This window comes from Piliocolobus tephrosceles, chromosome 2 (assembly GCF_002776525.5).
Source record: "Piliocolobus tephrosceles isolate RC106 chromosome 2, ASM277652v3, whole genome shotgun sequence".
Taxonomy (NCBI): domain Eukaryota; kingdom Metazoa; phylum Chordata; class Mammalia; order Primates; family Cercopithecidae; genus Piliocolobus; species Piliocolobus tephrosceles.
In genome coordinates this window covers 102,367,308-102,390,405 of record NC_045435.1, presented here as the reverse complement: position 1 = coordinate 102,390,405, position 23,098 = coordinate 102,367,308, and the positions used below count along the sequence as shown (strand labels likewise).

At 44.4% G+C, this 23,098-nt stretch overlaps 1 non-coding gene across 1 annotated transcript in view; it reads left to right on the top strand.

Moving 5' to 3' along the window:
• LOC111523188 overlaps positions 1 to 23,098 on the top strand; it is a 42,877-nt gene that overhangs the window by 18,714 nt on the left and 1,065 nt on the right. Inside the window, exon 2 of the transcript XR_004228854.1 lies at positions 5,282 to 5,706. This is a non-coding gene — a transcript (uncharacterized LOC111523188). The remainder of the gene's footprint in view (positions 1 to 5,281; positions 5,707 to 23,098) is intronic.

The following is a 23,098-nucleotide window of genomic DNA, read 5'->3' as shown; positions in this document are numbered from 1 at the left end:
GTAGGGACGGGGTTTCACCGTGTTCGCCAGGATGGTCTCCATCTCCTGACCTTGTGATCTGCCCGCCTTGGCCTCCCGAAGTGCTGGGATTACAGGAGTGAGCCACCGTGCCCAGCCAATTGGACTTTTATACCCAGCTAACTTGCAGTTGAAATTTAAGACAAAAGGGGTCATTTCAGTACATGTAAAGTGCAGCCTCTCATTGAAAGAATTATTATAGGATATACACTTCAGGAAGAAAAATGAACCAGAAAAAAAGGGGAGAGCACATGAAACACTGTTAAGCATAGAAGTAGATAAAACACATTGATAAATTTAAACGAGCACTGACTACAACAGAAACTCCTTTATTTTTTATTTTTATTTTTTTGAGACCAAGTCTCACTCTGTCACCCAGGCTGGAGTGCAGTGGCATGATCTTGGCACCCTGCAACCTCTGCCTCCTGACTTCAAGCTATTCTCATGCCTTGGCCTCCTGAGTAGCTAGGACAGGCTTGGCTAATTTTTGCTTTTTTGTTTTGTTTTGTTTTGAGACGAAGTCTCGCTCTGTTGCCGGGCTGGAGTGCAGTGGCGCGATCTCGGCTCACTGCAACCTCCGCCTCCCGGGTTCAAGGAATCCTCCTGCCTCAGCCTCCCGAGTAGCTGGGACTACAGGCACCCGCCACCACGCCCGGTTAATTTTTGTATTTTTAGTACAGATGGGGTTTCACTATGTTGGCCAGGATGGTCTCAAACTCTTGACCTTGTGATCCGTCCGCCTTGGCCTCCCAAAGTGCTGGGATTACAAGCGTGAGCCACTGTGGCTGGCCTAATTTTTGCATTTTTAGTAAAGACAGGGTTTCACCATGTTTGTCATGACCTCAGGTGATCCACCCACCTCAGTCTCCCAAAGTCCTGGGATTTACAAGTGTGAGCCAAAAACTCTTTTAAACTTTTCATTTTTATTAAAGATATACATACACATGTTTTAAAACTCAGATAACTCTGCAGGGCTTATGTGGGAGCCAGCTTCTCGTCTGGCCCCAGTGATCCTCACCTCCTGGTGCTCATGCCCTTGTGTCACACCTTTCCACAATGAATAGGGCTGATCTGTGTAACCGGTAGGGTGGTGCAGAAAATAATGGTGTGTGACATCTCAGCTTAAGTGGCGACAGACATTGCAGCTTCCACCTGTTTATTATTATTACTATTGTTATTATTTTTGAGATAAGATCTCACTCTGTCGCCCAGCTGGAGTGCAGTGCCATGATTATGGCTCACTGCAGCCTTGACCTCCTGGGTGCAAGCGATCCTTCCACCTTAGCCACCTGAGTAACTGGGACTAGAGGAATGCGTCACCACTCCGGGCATATTTTATTGTTGTTTCAATCAGCTGTTGTTATTTCAAGAGTAACAGAGAACTGATACACTCACTTATGAAAGTAGATACAAAAGTCATAAATAAAATAGGAGCAAAATGAATTAGCTCGCCTATTTTTAGAGTTTAATACTAGAATATAAGAAAGTTTAACTTAATTTATGAATACTACTCATCATATTAAAAAATTAAAGGAGAAAACATATGATCATCTTAAGAGAGGAAGAAAAAGTCATTTGATAAAAGGTTATATCCATTCATGGTGAAACTTAACCAAATTTGGAATAAAAGGAAGCTTTTTGAACATGATAAAGGTCACCTACCAAAAATCACCAGCAAACAAACTCACATGGCACAATTCTTTTTTTTTTTGTGAGATGTAATCTTGCTCTGTCGCCCAGGCTGGAGTGCAGTGGCGCAATCTCAGCTCACTGTAACTTTTGCCTCCTGGGTTCAAGTGATTCTCCCGCATCAGCCTCCTGAGTAGCTGAGACCATAGGCACCCACCACCACACCTGACTAATTTTTGTATTTTTAGTAGAGATGGGGTTTCACCATGTTGGTCAGGCTGGTCTTGAACTCCTGACCTCAGGTGATCCGCCTGCCCTGGCCTCCAAAAGTGCTGGGATTACAGGTGTGAGCCACCACGCCCAGCCCAGAAGCATTCTTTTAAACTCAGGAGTAAAACAAGGATGGCTGCTCTCATCACGTCTTTTCCACATTGGAGAACCTAGGCTATGCAATAATATAAGAAAAAAAGGTACAAGAATTGGAAAGGAAGAAATCCAAATGTGGCTAACCTCAAAAACAACGTTGATCAAAAAATCACTTTGTAAAATGACATATAGAATGTGATATATTTTATACAAAGTTTGAAAATGTAACGGATATGTAGTTACATATATTTTATATAGTATAAACATACAGGAGAAAGATAAATGTCAGAATTCCATAGAGCTGGGTGTTGGGTGCTTGGATGTCAGATACGTTAGTGCTTTACTTTTTTGTTTGAAATACTATAGTAAAAGGCATAACAATCCAGATTTATGTAACTTAGTTGAGAAAGAATTGCCTCTGAGCTCCTTGTGTGTGCAAATTTCATGATTCTAGGGTTCTTGGCATCCCTGTCCTCCTATATTGTGAACTCCCTGAGCTTAGGGGCATTGTCTTTTTTTGCTCTTCATATTTCTAGGGCCTAGCATGGTATAGATGTTCAACCTGTGTTTGTTGACTGCCTGCCTGACTGAGTGAGTGAATGGAGAAAGAGGGAAATGCAAAAGAAGGAAGGAGAGGAGGAGGATGAATATGAACTTTGAGACAATGCTTTGACTGCCTGCATCTGACATGGACTTGTATGGAAAGAAGCAGATGGGTTTGAGCAAGGATAGGGAAATTAGCTCGGACTTCAGGCATGATTAGAGGGAGAAGTCTAGGATGTTTTGTGAGCCTCCCAGTAGAAGGATGGCATTGATGGCATCACCACCTAGGTAGGGAACCCAGAAGGACGTGCAGGTTTAGGAGGATAAGTGCAGTCTAATTTTAGACAGGGCTGTGAGAACTCCAGGTGTAAACATCCAGCTTGTACTAGGATATGTGGGTCTAGCGCTTGGGAGAGAGGCTGGGGCTAGAAATGGCGACTCTATTGTTATAGGAGAAAGGTGATTAGTAGCATGGTAACCCATAAGCTTCTCCAGGGAGAGCGGGGAGGATGAGGATAGGAGGAGGCTGCTGACAGAGTCGTGGGGAGCATCAACATGTAAGGACTGGGCAGAGGGAAATAACTCAGGCAAGGAGGCTGAGATGAGAGTCCAAAGAAGTAGGAGAGGAACAGGAGAGGCAAGGAAAGGAAGCTTCAGGAGAGAGTGAGTTCAGTGGGGTCAGATAAGGAAAAAAGGTCAAGAAATATAAAAACTGAAAAGTGTCCTTTGAATTTGGTAAACAGCGGTCACCTGTGGCCTTTGCTGGAAGAGTTTCATTAGAGAAGTGGGAGGAGAGTCAGGTTGTGCTGTGTCATCAGTAGTGGTGAGCTAAATGTGAGTAAATGCACAAGACTGAATATTGAAATCCACTTTTTTTCAGATGCCTGGCCTTGAGGGGTGGAGAGAGGTTGGCTAATGAGATCATGGGGTGGATGTGGGGGATAGGAGATAGTTGACTCAATAAACTAAGAGAATGAACCTGAAGATAGATTTAATTGTGGGAGAGGCCAGTTATGGTGACTCATGCCTGTAATCCCAGCACTTTGGGAGGCCAAGCCAGGAGAACTGCTTGAGGCCAGGAGTTCAGCACCAACCTGGGCAACACAGTGAGACCCCTATCTCTAAAAAAAAAAAAAAAAAAAATGTGGGAGAAAGGAGAAATAATGGATGAATAAGGTTTTGGAGGAAATGGAAGAATGTACAAATACTAGCAATACTGATTAGTCCTGCTAATACTGTCACTAGCAAACACTTACAGAGCCCCTACTATGTGCTGAGAGCTTTTCTAAGTACTTAACGTACATTTGGCTTATTTATTTATTTATGTGTTTGTTTATTTTGAGTCAGAGTCTCGCTCTGTTGCCCAGGTTGGAGTGCAGTGGTTCAATCCTGGCTCACTGCAACCTCTGCCTCTCAGGTTCAAGGGATTCTCAGGCCTCGGCCTCCTGAGTAGCTGGGATTACAGGCACCTGCCACCACGCTTGACTAATTTTTGTATGTTTATGGACTCTCTTTCTTTTTTCTTGTTTTTTTTTTGAAACTGTCTCACTCTGTCACCCAGGCTGGAGTGCAGTGGCACAATCTCAGTTCACTGCAACCTCTGCCTCCTGGGTTCAAGCAAATCCCCTGCCTCGGTCTCCTGAGTAGCTGGGATTACAGGTGTGTGCCACCATGCCCGGCTGATTTTTGTATTTTTAGTACACACAGGGTATCACCATGTTGGCGAGGCTGGTCTCAAACTCCTGAACTTAGTTGGTCCGCCCGCCTCGGCCTCCCAAAGTGCTGGGATTGCAGGCATGAGCCACCATGCCTGGCCCAAAGGGAACTGTCTTAAAGTGGGATTGAGTTGTTGAAGTACTCTCTGGGTCCCCAAGACCCCTCCTTCTGAACCCCTCTAGGGCCTAGAAATGCCAGAGCCATCAAACCCCCAAATCCAAAACTCCAGTGGGGGTGGGAAGGAGGCTTTTGGAATGGGGAATCTCTACTTCTCTTCCTCTGCTTTTTATTTTATTTTTTTTCAGATAGAGTCTCGCTCTGTTACCCAGGTTGGAGTGCACTGGCGCCATCTGAGTTCACTGCAACCTCCACCTCCTGGGTTCAAGTGATTCTCCTGCCTCAGCCTCCCGAGTAGCTGGGATTACAGGTGTGCACCACCGTGCCTGGCTAATTTTTGTCTTTTTAGTAGAGATGAGGTTTCACCATGTTGTCCAGGCTGGGCAACCATCTGTTAAATGCTTCCCTCGGTGATGCCAGGAGGCCCCACTCCCACCCCAACCCCAGCTTCTGGGTTTGTTTATTTTGACTCTTATCCTCTCCATCAGAAAGAAGGAAGGACTGACCTCTCACTGTTATGCATATACACTTGCATATGGATTCTTAAAGAAAGTTCTAGAAAGAGACCTGGCATGGTGTGTTAGAGTGTGTAGAAGACCAGCCCACAGGTCCCTGAGAGAGGATATAGGAGAGATGGAGGTGAGTGGCTATGACTCCAAGAAGGGGAAGGGGCTGGACTTTGTCCTGACCCCACACCTGTGGATCAGCCTTGGGACCCTCTTTGGCCCTTCGAAGAATCCACAGGAATTGATGGAGCCAAGCACCCAGCCTGTGCCTTTACCTTTCAAGCCTGTTCTCCAGAAGCAAGATCACTGCTTTGACGAAGATGGGCTCCTGCTGTCCAGGCCCTTCACTTAATAATGTATTGTAAATATTTTTCTATTTCATTTAGTGTTTTGCTGTGCATCAGGATGTTTGGTGGACACTCCATTGTGGATGGACCCTGGCTTCTTGCCCAACTGCTTATGTTGGAAATGCCCACCAGACTGGACCTCCCTGGAGACCAAACCCAGCCCATCTTGGGAGCTGGCCAGTGCCACATCCTCCCCCTTTTGCAGGGACCAGCTGAGTCATTTGCTCCATCTCGCACCTCTCAACACCTTCCTGTGTGGCGCTGGGCCACCTGTGGAAGCCCTGGCATGCCTTGCTACCACAGCTCGCAGAAGTTATGGAGAAAAGGAGGCCCACACAGACTGAGAAAACACCAAGGTAAGGGCATGGCTGGGATCCCAGTGCAGGATCCCCATTCTTCTGCAGTCACAGTCTTGGCTGAACTGAGCCCTTTGCTCCCAGTGTTTGGCTTGGATGCTAGACCAGGTGAGTCAGCTGTCCTGGCGCGCTCTTTCGAGCTGAAAGTCACATCCAGATGGGGCTCTTGCCAGAAGGGTAGAATTGTCAATCTCGTCTTCCCAGCTGCCTCTCTGAAACTGGGTCCCAGAATGTGTCCTGTGGGGAAGTGGGCAACGACAAGCCACAGGAGCTGACACAGATCAGCTCTAAGCAGCACGGAACCTCACGTCACCACCCAGGGCCTGGGCCCTCAAATGAGAGACATACTTCTCTATGTGTCCTCAGATTCTTGGGCTTGAGCGTGCACCTCCCATAGGATGCCAGATAGACCTGGTTGGCATCCCAGCTTCGTCACTGGCCAGTTGGGTGACCTTGGCCTTACCTCTCTGGGCCCTCAGAGATGAATTATTCTCATGTTAAAAATGGAAAATGTTGTCTGACCTTATGAAGATAAAAAGGTCAATGCATATAAATAGAATAGGGCCTTAAAACTGAAATTTCCACTAGACACCAATATGCACCACAGATGTGAAGATCCAAAGTGAGAGCCTGAGTTACCTTATGGAAGATTTTCTGTGGAAATGCCAAAAAATCTGATCTAAGAGTTTGAAACCCCTTTCCCACTTTGAGACTCTGAAAATGTAGACAGAGAGGTGATGGGAGGATGTTGTATGGCGGATGTCCTTGAAGAAAGCTGTGCTGCGAGTCCCATCCTGGGGACAGGTGAGCTCCTGCTCCCTTATCTCACACTTGGTAAGGGTGAGTGTCTGTGGGGCAGCTTCTTTAAGAGTCTAACATGAGGCCGGGCGCGGTGGCTCATGCCTGTAATCCCAGCACTTTGGGAGGCCAAGCCGGGCGGATCATGAGGTCAGGAGTTTGAGACCAGCCTAGCCAACATAGTGATACCCCATCTGTACTAAAAATACAAAAATCAGCCGGGCATGGTGGCACACGACTGTAATCCTAGCTACTCAGGAGACCGAGGCAGGAGAATTGCTTGAACCCAGGAGGCGGAGGTTGCAGTGAACTGAGATTGTGCCATTGCACTCTAGCCTGGATGACAGAGCGAGAATCCATCTCAAAAAAGAAAAAGAAAAAATAAAAAGAGCCTAACATGAGACCCCCTACAACTGGGGAGCGGGGTGGCCTAGGGTCTAGTTTCACCTGGGAAAGCTGAAGGGTGACAGGAGTGCTCACCAGCTGCTCTGGTGGGGCTGCTGCCACCTCACCGGGACCAGCCTGCACCCCCAGAGTTTTTTCTGGGTTAGAGAGGCAGGAGAGTATCTTCTTAACAGAGGTAGGTCCCATGGCAGAGAAAGCCTGCAAGGACTTCATGTCTTGAGTCTATGTAGAGGGATCCTAGTGGGAAAAGGTTGGAACTGAATGCCTAGGGGCTGAGGATGGGGTCTCAGATGACCACCCGAAATGAAATTGGACTTGAGACACATCCGTAGATTAGAGAGGACTTTGGGAGAAAGAGACTGGAGCCAGCACTCAGCCGGTAACTTGAGTGGAGGGGGTGTAAAAACAGAGGCAAAATTTAACATCTGCTGGCCAAGACAGTCTGAAGCCAACTCTATGGTAACTGGCTCGGGGAGGTCAAGTGGAAAGAGAGAGAAGACCAAGCCCTCTCCATTGTCTCCACTGGAGGTTCCCAGCTGGCCAGGCCTAAGCTGGGGGAAGAGAGAAGAATGTAAGGTAAAAATAAGCTCAGAGTTTTGATGAATACCTCACATTAACATTCCAATTTCTGACTTGAGACTGCGTTTGCAACTAAAAGCAACCACGGACTATTCTAAGCACGAGCAGAAAAATCTCAGGCCTGCTGAAATTGGCATCCAGGCTGGGGAGGGTGTCCCATTCTGAACAATTATGATGCAACGAAATAGCACACTGGTTACTTAAGGCTCAGCAGCTTGGCAGCTGGGACACGCGCAGCAATAGCTCTTTGTCTCACTGCTCCACTCACCTGATGGTCTTTGGTTCACAGACTGCTCTTTCTCTAGCTCATAGGTTATTCCTTGAAGGATGTTTATCTGAATATCAAGGTCAAGTTCTCTTAGCAAATGCCACTTCTTACCACCGATTATCTTGAGCCCAATTTCCCTAGAAGTCAGATGGGCTGGGTGTGGTGGCTCACACCTGTAATTCCAGCACTTTGGGAGGCTGAGGTGGGCAGATCACCTGAGGTCAGGAGCTCAAGACCAGCCTGGCCAACATGGTGAAACCCCGTCTCTACTAAAAATACAAAAATTAGCCATGGCGGTGGGTGCCTGTAATCCCAGCTACTCGGGAGGCTGAGGCAGGAGAATCACTTGAACCCTGGAGACAGAGGTTGCAGTTAGCCAAGATCGCACCATTGCGCTCTAGCCTGGGCAACAGAGCAAAATTCCATCTCAAAAACAAAAACAAGGAAGTGAGATGACCTCCTTGATGGATACTATCCTGAGAAAGAGAACATGATGTGTTTTTTTTCTCTATTCCAGACAGGGGCAGTGTTACCCAAGAATCAGGCCGGAAGATGGAACCAGGCAGGCTGGCTTCTGCCTCTTAGAAGTCATATGGCCCCATGGACAGACTTCAGCTCTCTGCCCTACTGGCTGGTCACCTGTAAAACAGTTGGTAGTAATAATGTGTATCTCAAAGGGTTAAGAGTATGTAATAAAATTGTCTATTAGGTTGAACTCTAGGAAATCCCTAACACTCAACCATTTTTTACACTACAAAAATAGTTTCTAATGATTCATCCAAATATGTAAAAAATGCTTTGCGACCTCTCCATTGCTAGTTATTGTGTTAAACGAAACAAAACAGCAGTAACAACAAAATTTTTCCATCCACGCTCAGAATAATGAGTCTCCAGAATTCTGTTTCCAGGAATGTCTCAAGGAGCCTGGTGAGTTGTAAAGTTGCCATGATCAACAGCTCAAGGCCTGTGAATGCCCAAGACGTTCCTGGTTCCCTTGCTAGATTTCCCCAGTACTCAGAGAGCTCACTGTCTCTCTTCTGGGCTTCACTGCGAAAAGCAAGCACAACCTGTGCCTCCAACACAAAAACCTCTCAATCATATTCTGAAATTTCACTACACTGTGTCTCAAAAGTATTGATTGTATTCATCCTGCTTAACACCAGGTGCACCTTCTCAATTCTAAGGACTCGTATTTTTCTTTGGGTTTGAGAAATATTCATTTATTCTTTTTGTTTTTTGAGACTGGATCTTGCTCTGTCGCCCAGGCACCAGTGCAGTGGTGCCATCATGGCTAACTGCAGCCTCAACCTCCCAAGCTCAAGCAATCCTCCCACCTCAGCCTCCCAAGTGGCTGGGACTACAGGCACAAGCCACCATACCCAGCTATTTATTTATTTATTTTTTTGTAGAGATGAGGTCTTGCTGTGTTGCCCAGGCTTGTCTTGAACTTCTGGCCTCAAGGGATTCTCCTTTCTTGTTTTCCCAAAGTGTTGGGATTACAGCCTTGAGCCAGCATGCCTGGCCTATTCATCTATTATTTAAAAAATATATCACTCGGGCCAGGCATGGTGGCTCACGCCTGTACTCCCAGCACTTTGGGAGGCCGAGATGGGTGGATCATGAGGTCAGGAGTCATCCTGGCTAACACGGTGAAACCCGGTCTCTACTAAGAATACAAAAAATTAGCTGGATGGGGCGATGAGTGCCTGTAGTCTCAGCTACTCGGGAGACTGAGGCAGAAGAGTGGTGTGAACCCAGGAGGCAGAGCTTGCAGTGAGCCGAGATGGGGCCACTGCACTCCAGCCTGGGCGACAGAGTGAGACTCCATCTCAAACAAAAAAAAAAAAAAAAAAAAAGAAGGGAAAGAAATGGTCTAATATATATATCACTTGTCAGGTTGATAAATTTGACTATATAAAAATTTAAAACTGTGTGTGAGAAAAGACTCAATAGAAAAAAGATTTAAAGAGGAAGTTTACAGAAAAAGTGTCCCAAATGTCTGATAGACCATGAAGGGTAATCAGCCTTAGCAGAAATCAGGGTCATGTAAATTAAAATTATAGTGAGGTATAATTTCTGACCTATCAGATTGGAAAAGCTAAAAAGTCTGAAAATAATAAGTATTGGTGAGGATAAGGGAAAGTAGGAAGAGCTGTATACTGCTCATGGGAGTATAAATAGAAGAGTAATTTGGCAGACTTTAGTAAAATAGGAAATGTGCATATCCTATCATCTTATAATTCTTCTAGGTATACACTTGGAGAAACCTTCACCGATGTGCAGAAGGTGATATGTACTATTATTATATTGTTTCATTGTTTCATGATGGTAAAAATGTGGAACTACTGCATAAGTCCATCTATAAATAAAGAACTATATAAAAATGTAGTATAGTTATACAGTGAAATGTTCTATAGCAGTGTGCAGAAATTAACTGACTCTTTATAAATGTGGAGAAAGCCAAAACTTATAGTGTTGAGTGAAAATGGCTAGTTGTAGAACCCTACATACAGTGTTATTACTTAAAGCCACATACAAAGCCATCATATATATTATATACATTCTTGTATTGTGTATTGTATTGGAAAAGTATATACAAATTTATGATGGTGGTTGCTGCCCTAAGGGAAAGGGAGGAGATTAGGGTCAGTAAGACCATTAGCCTTGTCCATAATGTTTTATTTCTTTTAAAAAATTAATTGAGTTGGGCACAGTGGCTCATGCCTGTAATCCCAGCACTTTGGGAGGCCGAGGCAGGAGGATCACCTGAGGTCTGGAGTTCGAGGCCAGCCTGATCAACATGGTGAAACTGTCTACTAAAAACACACAAATTAGCCAGACGTGGTGGTGCGCACCTGTAATCCCAGCTACTTGGGAGGCTGAGGCACGAGAATCGCTTGATCCCGGGAGGTGGAGGTTGCAGTGAGCCAAGATCATGCTACTGCACTCTAGCCTAGGTGACAGAGTGAGACTCCGTCTCAAGAAAAAAAAAAAAATTAATTGAAGCACATTTAGTAAAACAATAAATTGTCAGCATTGATTGGTGGTAACATAGTATTATATTATTTACTGTTCTATTTTGTAACTTTAACATTAAAAAAATTCTCTCTGTTCTGTTTTCTTCTTCTAGAACATCCATTAGAGGGATGTTGGAACTTCAGAATGTATTTTCCATATCCCTTAAATATATTAATTTATATTTTTCTTCTCATGCTGCATTCCAGAAGGGTCTCTCAGCTCAATTTTCCAGCTCAGTAATTCTTTTTTTCTAGCCTCCTTTTTTTTTTTTTTTTTTTATAATACTGCTTTTATCATATTGTTAAAATAGTCACTGGTCAGTGTTTGTGTTTACAAAACCATTTTTGTTAAGACTTTATGCCCTCTTTTGTCCATCTATATGACGATGTTAGGAAGAAATGAAGTGGCCCGGGCGCAGTGGCTCACACCTGTAATCCCAGCACTTTGGGAGGCTGAGGTGGGCGGATCACAAGATCAGGAGTTCGAGACCAACCTGACTGATACGGTGAAACCCCATATCTACTAAAAATACAAAAATTAGCCCGGTGTTGTGGCACATGCCTTAATCCCAGCTACTGAGGAGGCTGAGGCAGGAGACTCACTTGAACCTGGGAGGCGGAGGTTGTAGAGAGCTGAGATTGCACCACTGCACTCCAGCCTGGGTGACAGGGTGAGACTCCATCTCAAAAAAAAAAAAAAAAGAAAGAAAGAAATGGTCTATCATACACACACACACACACACACACACACACACACACATATTTTTGCTATATGCTTATTAGAATGTCTGAGGTAATATCTTAAAAATGAACAATACAAAGAGATGGTAACAGGAACTCTCATATACTGCTCAAGAGTATGCAAAATGGTATGGTTTTTTTTTTTTTTTTTAATTTTACTGTAAGTTCTGGGATACATGTGCTGAACACGCAGTTTTGTTACATGTGCCATCGTGGTTTGCTGCACCTATCAACCCATCATCTAGGTTTTAAGCCTCCCATGCATCAGATATTTGTCCTACTACTCTCCCTTTTCTTTCCCCCCACCCCCACAACAGGCCCCAGTGTGTGATGTTCCCCTCCTTCTGTCCATGTGTTCTTATTGTTCAACCCCCACTTACGAGTGAGGACATGTGGTGTTTGGTTTTCTGTTCCTGTGTTAGTTTGCTGAAGATGATGGTTTCCACCTTCATCCAGGTCCCTGCAAAGGACGTGAGCTCATTCTTTTTTATGGCTGCATAGTATTCCATGGTGTAGATGTGCCACATTTTGTTTATCCAGTCTATCATTGTTGGGCATTTGGGTTGGTTCCAAGTCTTTGTTATTGTAAACAGTGCTGCAATAAACATATGTGTTCATGTGTCTTTATAGCAGAATGATTTATAATCCTTTGGGTATATACCCAATAATGGGATTGCTGGGTCAAATGGTGTTTCTGGTTCTAGATCCTTGAGGAATTTCCACACTGTCTTCCACAGTGGTTGAACTAATTTAAACTCCCACTGACAGTGTAAAAGTATTCCTATTACTTCACATCCTCACCAGCATCTTTTGTTTCCAGACTTTTTAATGATCGCCATTCTAACTGGCATGAGAAGGTATCTCATTGTGGTTTTGATTTGCATTTCTCTAATGACCAGTGATGATGAGCTTTTCTCTTTTTTTTTTTTTTTTTTTTGAGACAGAGTCTCTGTCGCCCAGGCTAGAGTGCAGTGGTGTAATCTCTGCTCACTACAAGCTCCGCCTCCCAGGTTCACACCATCCTCCTGCCTCAGCCTCCCGAGTAGCTGGGACTACAGCTGATTTTTGTTTAGTAGAGATGGGGTTTCACCATGTTATCCAGGATGGTCTCGATCTCCTGACCTTGTGATCTGCCCACCTCAGCCTCCCAAAGTGCTGGGATTACAGGTGTGAGCCACCACACCTGGCAATGATGAGCTTTTTTTCATATGTTTGTTGGCCACATGAATGTCTTCTTTTGAGAAGTGTCTGTTCATATCCTTCACCCACTTTTCTTTTTTTTTTTTTTTTTTTTGAGATGGAGTTTTTGCTCTTGTCATCCAGGCTGGAGTGCGATGGCGTGATCTCGGCTCACTGAAACCTCTACTTCCCCAGTTCAAGTGATTCTCCTGCCTCAGCCTCCCGAGTAGCTGGGATTACAGGTGCCCACCACCACGCCTGGCTAATTTTCATATTTTTAGTAGAGACGGGGTTTCACCATGTTGGCCAGGCTGATCTCGAACTCCTGACTTCAGGTGATCCGCCTGCCTCGGCCTCCCATAGTGTTGGGGTTACAGGCATAAACCACTGTGCCTGGCCTCCTTAACCCACTTTTTGATGGAGTTGTTTGTTTTTTTCTTGTAAATTTATTTAACTTCCTTGTAGATTCTGGATATTAGACCTTTGTCCGATGGATAGATTGCAAAAGTTTTCTCCCATTCTGTAGGTTTCCTGTTCACTCTGGTGATAGTTTCTTTTGCTGTGCAGAAGCTCTTTAGTTGAATTAGATCCCATTTTCAATTTTGGCTTTTGTTGCAATTGCTTTTGGTGTTTTAGTCATGAAGTCTTTGCCCATGCCTATGCCCTGAATGGTATTGCCTAGGTTTTCTTCTAGGGTTTTTATGGTTTTAGGTTTTACATTTAAGTTTTTAATCCATCTTGACTTAATTTTTGTATAAGGTTAAGTCTAACTTCTTCTTCTTCTTCTTTTTTTTTTAGATGGAGTTTCACTCTTGTTGCCCAGGCTGGAGTGCAATGGCACAATCTCAGGTCACTGCAACCTCCACCTCCCAGGTTCAAGTGATTCTCTTGCCTCAGCCTCCTGAGTAGCTGGGATGACAGGCATGGGCCACCACGCCTGACTAATTTTGTATATTTAGTAGACACAGGGTTTCTCCATGTTGGTCAGGCTGGTCTTGAACTTCCGACCTCAGGTGATCCACCGGCCTAAGTCTCCCAAAGTGTTGGGATTACAGGCGTGAGCCACCATGCTGCCCGCCTAACCTCCACCTCCATTTATTTAAAAAAAAATATTTTTTTCTAACCTCCTTAAAAAAAAATTTTGTCGTAGAAGACTTCACATTAAATCTCTCCCCTTAACTAATTTCTAAGTGTGCAGTACCTAATTGTTGACTAGAGATCCAATGTTGCACAGCAGATCTCTAGAGCTTATTCATCTTGTTTGACTGAACCCTGATGCCTACTGGTTAGTAACTCCCCCAGTTCCTGGTAACTGCCATTCCACTCTTCGATTCCATGAATTTCACCATTTTAGATACCTCATATAAGTGTAATCATGCAATGTTTGTCCTGTGACAGGTTTTTTTTTCACTTAGCCTAACATCCTCAAGCTTTATCCATGTTGTCCCATATTGCAGAATGTCCTTCTTTTTTATTTTTTGAGATGGAGTCTTACTCTGTCACCCAGGCTGGAGTGCAGTGGCATGATCTCTGCTCACTGCAACCTCTGCCTCCAGGTTCAAGTGATTCTTCTGCCTCAGACTCCTGACTAGCTTGGACTACAGGCATGCGCCACCAGGCCCAGCTAATTTTTGTATTTTTAGTAGAGATGGGGTTTCACCATATTGGCCAGGCTGGTCTTGAACTCCTGACCTCATGATCCACCTGCCTCGGCCTCCCAAAGTGTTGGGATTACAGGAGTGAGCCATCGCACCTGGCCAGAATGTCCTTCTTTTTAAAGGCTGAATAGTATTTCACTATATGTATATACCACATTCTCCTTACATATTCATCTGTCAATAGACCTTAAGGTTGTTTCTACATCTTGCCTATTGTGAATAGTGCTGCAGTGAACGTAGGAGTGCTAATATCTCTTTAAGATCCTGATCTCAATTATTCTGGAAATATCCAGAAGTAGGATGCTGGATTAGATGCTGGTTCTAGTTCTAATATTTTGAGAAACCTCCATACTGTTTTTCATAGTGGCACCTGCACCATTTTTCATTCCCATCAACTGTGTGCAAGAGTTCCAATTTTTCTACAACCTTGGTAACACTTATCTTTTCTGTTTTTGGTAATAGCCATCCTGATAGGTGTGAGGTGATAGCTTATTGCTGTTTTGATTTGCATTTCCCAGATGATTTATGATAATTAGTGCTCAAATAGGGATTGAACATTTTTTCATATACTTGTTGGCCATTTGTATGTCTTGTTTGGAGAAATGTCTATTCAAATCATTAGCCTATTTTAAAATCAGGTTATTAGTTTGTTCTAAGCTATTAAGTTGTAGAAGTTCCTTATATTTTTAATTTTATTATATTTTATTTTTGAGACAGAGTTTCGCTCTTGTCACCCAGGCTGAAATCTCAGCTCACTACAACCTCTGCCTCCTGGGTTCTAATGATTCTCCTGCCTCAGACTCCCTGGTAGCTGGGATTACAGGTAGGCACCACCACACCCGGCAAATGTTATATTTTTGGTAGAGACGAGGTTTCACCATGTTGGCCGGGCCGGTCTGGAACTCCTGACCTCAGGTGATCCTCCTGCCTCGGCCTCCCAAAGTGTTGGGATTACAGGCATGAGCCACCGTGCCTGGCTCCTTATATTTTTTAGAGATTAACCCCTCACCAGTCATATAGTTTGAACATATTTCCTCTCATTTCATAGGTTGCCTTTCATTCTTGATTCTTTCCTTTGCCATGCAGAAGCTTTTTAGTTTGATGTGGCCCACTTTTTATATTTGCTTTTGTTGTCTGTGCTTTTGGTGCCATATCTGCGAAATCACTGTGAAGATCAATGTCACAAAGATTTTCCTCAGTGTTTTCTTCTAGGAATTTTATAGTTTCCTCTTTCTTTTCTGATTTCATTTAACTGTTTTACCTTTTTTTCTGAGTTAGTCTAACCAAAGATTTGTCAATTTTCTTTATTTTTTCAAAAACCTAATTCTTAGTTTTGTTCATTTTTTTCTTTTCTTTATTGAGACGGAGTCTCGTTCTTTCACCCAGGCTGGGGTGCAATGATGTGATCTTGGCTCTCTGCAACCTCTGCCTCCTGGGTTCTCCTGCTTCAGCCTCCTAAGTAGCTGGGATTACAGGCATGTGCCACCACGCCTGGCTAATTTTGTGTATTTTTAGTAGAGATGGGGTTTCGCCATGTTGGTCAGGCTGGTCTTGAACTTCTGACCATAGGTGATCCGCCCACCTTGGCCTCCTCAAGAGCTGGGATTACAGGTGTGAGCCACCGCGCCTGGCCAATTTTTTTGTATTGTTTTTCTTTTTTCAATCTTATTTATCTGTGCTCTAATCTTTGGTATTTCTTTCTTTCTGCTAACTTTGGGCTTAGTTTGTCATTTTCTTCCCAGTCAGTTGAGTTGTGAAATGTATGAGATGCAACAAAAGCAGTCCTAAGAAGGTATAGTGATACATGCTGACATTTACAGTTACAGTAATTATTGATAGAAAAGCATTTACTATTGCCATTTTGTTAGTTGTTTTCTGATAGCCTTGTGGGTTTTTTGTCTGTCTTTTCTTCCTTGCTGTCTTCCCTTGTGTTTTATTTTTTGTATTGCTATGCTTTGATTCCTTTTGTATGTATGTGTGTGTGTGTGTGTAACTTCTTGTTTTTTCATTTTTTTTGAAGATGGAGTCTCGCTGTGACACCCAGGCTGGAGTGAAGTGGGACAATCTCGGCTCACTGCAACCTCCACCCTCTGGGTTCAAGTGATTCTTCTGCCTCAGCCTCCTAAGTAGCTAAGATTACAGGCATGCGCCACCATGCACAGTTAATTTTTGTGTTTTTAGTAGAGGTGGTGTTTCACCATGTTGGTCAGGCTGGTCTCGAACACCTGACCTCAGGTGATCCACCTGCCTTGGCCTCCCAAAGTGCTAGGATTACAGGGGTGAGCCACTATGCCTGGCCCTTGTGTAACTTCTATAGGTATTTATTTTGTAGTTACTTTGGGGCTTAGGTAAAATATTTTATAGTTATGACAGTTTATTTTAAGCTGATAATTTAAGTTTAATCATGTACAAAAACTTTACACTTTAACTTCTACCCCCATCACACTTTATATTATTATCATAATTTACATCTCTTCACTGGGTGCATATGCCAAGGCTTGAATGTTTGTGCCATCAGAAACTCATGTTGAAACCTAATCCCCAGTGTGGCAGTTTTTGAGAGGTGGCGCCTTTAAGAGGTGATTGGATCATGAGGGCCCTGCCCTTAAGAATGGATTAATCCATTATTAGATTAATGGATTAATGGGTAAATAGATTATCACAGAAGTGGAACTGGTGGCTTTATAAGCAGAGGAAGAGAGATGTGAGCTAGTGCTCTCAGCCCCCTCACCATATGATGTCCTGTACTGTCTTGGGATTATACAGGGTGTCCCCACCAGCAAGAAGGCCTCCACCAGATGGGGCCCCGTGACCTTGGACTTCCCTGACTCTAGAACTTTAAAAAATAAACTTCTTTCATTTACAGATTACCCTGTCTCAGGTATTCAGTTATAGCAACAGTAAATTGATGAAGATGGTATCTTTTAATATATTTTTGGTTATAGTTCTTTTTTTTCTTTTTTTCTTTCTTTTCTTTTCTTTTTCTTTCCTTTCTTTCTTCCTTTTCTTTCTTTTTTTTTTTTTTTTTTAGACAGGGTCTTGCTCTGTTGCCTGGGCTGGAGTACAGTGGTGTGATCTCAGCTCACTGCAACCTCTGCCTCTGGGGTTCAAGTGATTCTCCTACCTTGGCCTCCCCAGTAGCTGGGATTATAGGCACGTGCCACCATGACTGGCTAATTTATTATCCTTTTAGTAGAGATGGGGTCTCACCACATTGGCCAGGCTGGTTTCGAACTTCTGACCTCAAGTGATGTGCCTGCCTTGGCCTCTCAAAGTGTTGGGATTACAGGCGTGAGCCACAATGCTTGGCCGATTATAGTTATTTTCAATGCTCTTGTCTTTTAACTTGTATAGGAGAATTAAAAGTGATTTCTCTACCACCATTACAGTAATACAGTGTTCTATATTTGTCTATACATTTACCTTTACCAATGAGTCTCATACTTTCTGTTAATATCATGTTGCTAGTTAGCATCCTTTCATTTCAACTTGAAGAACTTCCTTTAGCATTTCTTGTAAGGCAGGTCTAGTGATGAACTCAGCTTTTGTTTGTCTGGTAGTCTTTATTTCTCTTTCATTTTTGAAGGACAGTTTTGTCAGGTATAGTATTCTTGGTTGGCAGTTTTTTTCTTTCAGTGCTTTGAATGTATTATCCTACTCCCTTCCTAGCTCAGTGATCCTTATAAATTGTAATTATTTTGTTGTCAGCTCATCTGCTTAACTTTTTATTTCTATTAAAAAATATTTGAGATGCCTTATTGACTTTTTTTTAAAAATCACAGCTTGCCTAAATTTGTTTTTGTTTCTTGGTTATTAGACCCTCCCTTATTCTTCCAAGTATTTGTCTTTTTTTTTTTTTTTTTTTTGGAGCTGGAGTCTTGCTCTGTCACCCAGTCTGGAGTGCAGTGGCACAATCTCGGCTCACTGCAACCTCCACCTCCCAGGTTCAAGCGATTCTGCTTCCTCAGCCTCCTGTGTAGCTGAGATTATAGGTGTGTGCCACCACACCCAGTTAATTTTTTTATTTTCAGTAGACACGGGGTTTTTCCATGTTGGCTGGGCTGGTCTTGAATTCCTGACCTCAGGAGATCCACCCGCCTTGGCTTCCCACAGTGCTGGGATTACAGGTGTGAGCCACTGCACCCTGCCTCTTCTGAGTATTTGATTTGTATTAAGTCTTGCTATGATTACACTTGGACTTTGTAATTTTTTTTTTAAATGGTTCATTCTATTTCTTTCATAGTGTGGCCTTACTCAAATAATTGCTGATTGTTGATATGCTCTTTGTTTTAATTGAGAGACTCTGTTAGACTCTCTGATGTCTGTGCTGCTTGTTTTGGGAAAGAGTGGGATGGAAGTGAGGTTGGAGACAAGGAAGGGTGGACAGTTGGGAACAGGGTATGGCACAGGCTGGTCTTGCGGATGTGGGTGCTCCAGTTTCTGGTATTCATGGAGCACTGCTTTGTCTCTCTGACCCAAGCTGACAGCCATTGCCCTACCTGGTGGGAACCCAGTTGCCTCTGGCTGGCTGGGCATTTGTGAATATTTGAGCAGGAATTGGTTTATGGAGGCCAAACATGTGGCAGTTCCTCTTAATGGTTTCTCCCTTTGGGTTGCCCTAGATCCCTCCAGCTCCCAGGCCCTTCCTCCTTGGTCATGGTGCTCTCTCATCCACATTTTAAACTAAGTTTTCTTTCTTCAATCAGATCCTATCATCATTTCATCAGCGTTTCATCTTTAGGAATTCTCCACAGTTTCTGGTCCATCAAGAGACCCCTTCATGATTTTTGAGTTATAACTTTAAACAATATCTTTTCTTTCATTTGTTAGGAATATATCTTATTTAGGCCAGGTGCAATGACTCACATCTATATTCCCAGCACTTTGGGAGGCCAAGGCGGGTGGATCACCTGAGGTCAGGAGTTTGAGACTGGCCTGGCCAACATGGGGAAATCCCGTCTCTACTAAAAATACAAAAATTAGCTGGACATGGTGGTGCATGCCTGTAATCCCAGCTACTGGAGAGGTTGAGGCAGGAGAATTGCTTGAACACAGGAGGCAGAGGTTGCAGTGAGCCGAGATCATGCCACTGCATTCCAGCCTGGGCAACAGAGCAAGACTTGGTCTCAAAAAATAAAAAGAAATATATCTCATTTATGGTCCACCATCTGTGAATCTCAAGCTTGGAGAGAAAGCTTACGTCTAGATGCATAGATTTGGGAATCATTTGAATAATAAATGAGAACTTGAAGCGTGGTAAGATAAAAGATATTCAGAGAATGTGTGCACAGAGAGAGGAAAAGCCAGCCAAGGGCAGAATTTAGGAAATTACCTGTTCTGAAGGGGTTGGCATACAATGAGAAACCAGTGGCAAGGGGTAATTGGAGAGGTAACAGTAGACTCAGAGAGTGGGAGAGGAGAGAAGAAGGATAAAGACTACAGAGAGGTGATATGTCAACCCTGAGAAAAGGTCACAAGGACAACACCTGAAGCTGCTGTTGACCTTCAAGAGTTGCCTCACTGGAGGGGTGAGGTCAAAGCCATATGGAGATGAGCTAAGGAGTGAGTGGGAGAAAGCGAAGGCAGGCAGGTGAGCACCCTCCGATGACGGTAGTGAGAGAGGGCAGGCAAAGTCGGGGGGGGGCTTGAAGACATATAGAGCCGGGGTGGATTCTGATAGACCCCTGGAAAAATCCTTCCATTGAATTGACTCCCCCATCCCACTGCTACCACCTGCAGGGCTTGCCTCTGATCTTGCAGTACAGGAGCAGATATTCTCAGTTGGTCATTATTAAGGGTGGTGGAGGTCAATCCTTCTCTCCGGTCATCACAATCTGATCTAGCAGGCATCTGCTGTTCTCCGGCCTCTCTTTTTCCTCTGGAGGTGGAGAAGTCCCACCATCCTGGGCACGTCCCCTCCACCCTCCTTCCCCACATGATCCATGATCATGTCAGGATGCCACTTCATGGCCCCCACATCTTCAGTGGTTTTCCCGTAACCTAAGTCCCTAGCATGTCCTTTAAGGCTCCCATGCTCTGGCCCTTTCTCTGTAATCTCAGTCCCTCCATGCATTGCTACTGAGCCTCTATAAAGAGCCAGGCAAGGGGCTCATGGCCTAGCAGTGGGGCACTGAGACACCTCTGGAGCAAATGGTACAATACCATGTAGAATATTCTGGCATCAGTGTTTGTCCTGGGGCCAGATGGCACTGAGACGGGAGTGGACTAGGTCTAGGGGAAGAAAGCTAGTTGGGTTGGCATGTGCAAAGGCCCGGAAACAAGTCTGTGGCACACTTGGTAAAGGCAGGTGGCTTTGTCACCTAGACCCTAGAGCAGTGTGTGAGTTTGTGGAGGGAAAGAAAGGGTGAGAAAGACAGGAAAGCCTGTGAGGGCTGTGGAAATGCACTCTGTTCCAAGGCAATGGGCCATGCGGAAGTGTTGTAAGCAGGAGGCAGCCTGCCCACGTTGAGATGGCCCTGGGGCCTGTGCTGGAGGAAAGACAACACGGGAAGATCCATTAGGAAGCTTGTTCTGTGCAGGCAGGTGGTGACGAGGACCTGTGCTTCCCTCAGCAGTGGGAGGTGGTTAGAGACCGTTCCCACACAGTAGCAGGCAAGGGTTGGTGAGGAGCAAAAGTGTGGCAGGCATTTCTAAAGAGAATGCTGATTAGGTGGTGCAGATCCCACAACATGTGACACAGGGAACAGAGCGGGGGAGGTTGTTGAGCCTCATTGTCCATCTTGCTCCCAGGCCCCACATCCCACCCACACACCCTTCACCCAACAGGTCTCTTCTCTGAACACACGCCGTCTTGCCACACCTTTGCTAATGGTGTTCTTTCTGCCTGAAATGCCCTCACCACCCACTCTTCACCACCTCATACATAATAAAATAAATGATAATTAGAGCAACTTTTGAGCTCTCACCACAAATCCAGGGAGGATGCTGACTTATCTGTTTGTATATTTAATACTCACAACAAGCCTATGAGATGGACATTATTATTCCAGTTGCTAGATGTAGAAACTGGAGCCCAGAGGTGGTTACGTTGCTGATGGGCACCAGGCAGAGCTGGTTTCTGGGCTCTGTGGCACTGGGAAATGCTAGGACCAGTTCTTACCAGTCCCTGGAATGAGCTCCCATCCATAGTTCCTGGGCTTGCCTGTCTCGTGGAGGAGCGGGCAAGAGGGAGGGAGCACCCAGCATTGAGGACTTTTTCCTTCCTCTTGAAGCAGTCTCTTTCCACTCTTTCCAGTCTCTTGCATTCTCTTCTTCTATTTTTTTTTTTTTTTTTGACAGAGTCTCACTCTGTGGCCCAGGCTGGACTGCAGTGGTGTAATCTCAGCTCACTGCAACCTTCACCTCTTGAGTTCAAACGATTCTCCTGTCTCAGCCTCCTGATTAGCTGGGACTACAGGCATGGGCCACCATGCCCAGCTAATTTTTTCTTTTTTTAGTAGAGACCAGGTTTCGCCATGTTGGTCAGACTGGTCTTGAACTCCTGACCTCAGGTGATCCTCCCATCTCGGCCTTCCAAAGTGCTGGGATTACAGGTGTGCGCCACCGTGCCCAGCCTCTGGCCTTCTCTTCCTCTCTACTTCCCTACCCTTCAGGGTTGGGGTTCTTTCACACTCTAACTTAGACCTTTGTGTCATCACTCAGTCCATGCTCATGTCTTTTTTTTATTTTTTTAATTTTTTAAATTTTTATTTTTTATTATACTTTAAGTTCTAGGGTACATGTGCATAACGTGCAGGTTTGTTACATATGTATACTTGTGCCATGTTGGTGTGCTGCACCCATCAACTCGTCAGCACCCATCAATTCATCATTTATATCAGGTATAACTCCCCAATGCAATCCCTCCCCCCTCCCCCCTCTCCATGATAGGCCCCAGTGTGTGATGTTCCCCTCCCCGAGTCCAAGTGAACTCATTGTTCAGTTCCCACCTATGAGTGAGAACATGCGGTGTTTTGTCCATCAGTGACAGACTGGATTAAGAAAATGTGGCACATATACACCATGGAATACTATGCAGCCATAAAAAAGGATGAGTTTGCGTCCTTTGTAGGGACATGGATGCAGCTGGAAACCATCATTCTTAGCAAACTATCACAAGAAGAGAAAACCATGCTCATGTCTTAATGACCACCTGCATCTAGCAATTCCCAACTCTTTATCTTGATCCCAGGCCTCTTTCTCAAGCACCAGCCATGTACAGCCACTTACCTAGTTGACATCCCAACTTAAACATGTGACATGGAATACAGAATTCATGATCTTCTTCTCCCTCCCCTCCCTCTTCTGTTCCCTGCATCACTGAGTGACCCGCCATCTGACCTCCCCAGTGCTGAACCCAGAACCCCATGTGTCATTTACTTATCTGTGTATGATGCCTAACCTCTCCCAGCCAGCTTACAACCACCAGGCTCAGTCGTTTTTCCGTTAAACATCTCTTAACTCTCCATTCCCTTCCATCCCGATGTCTGGTTGACTGCCATGGCTTTCTTCTTTATTTCTTTTTCTCCATCTATTGTCTTAATAGCAACTGTAGACATCTTTCTAAAGTGGAGAATAGCTTAGATGCAATGCAGCATAGACTGCAGGGCCAAACTTCCTGGGTTTGTATTGTGGCTTTCTTACTTACTACCTATATGACCTTGGGGAAATTACTTATTCTTCAGCTTCCTCATCTGTAAAATGAGAATATTGACAGGTTTTATACAGTCTCTTATTCCAAACCCTTGGGATTACGTATGTTTCAGAATTCAGAAGTTCTACATTTTATAAAAGGCAGCACTTTGCCTGTGTCCTATGTTTTTAACGTTCCTGGTGAGATCTGGGGCAGTACCCTG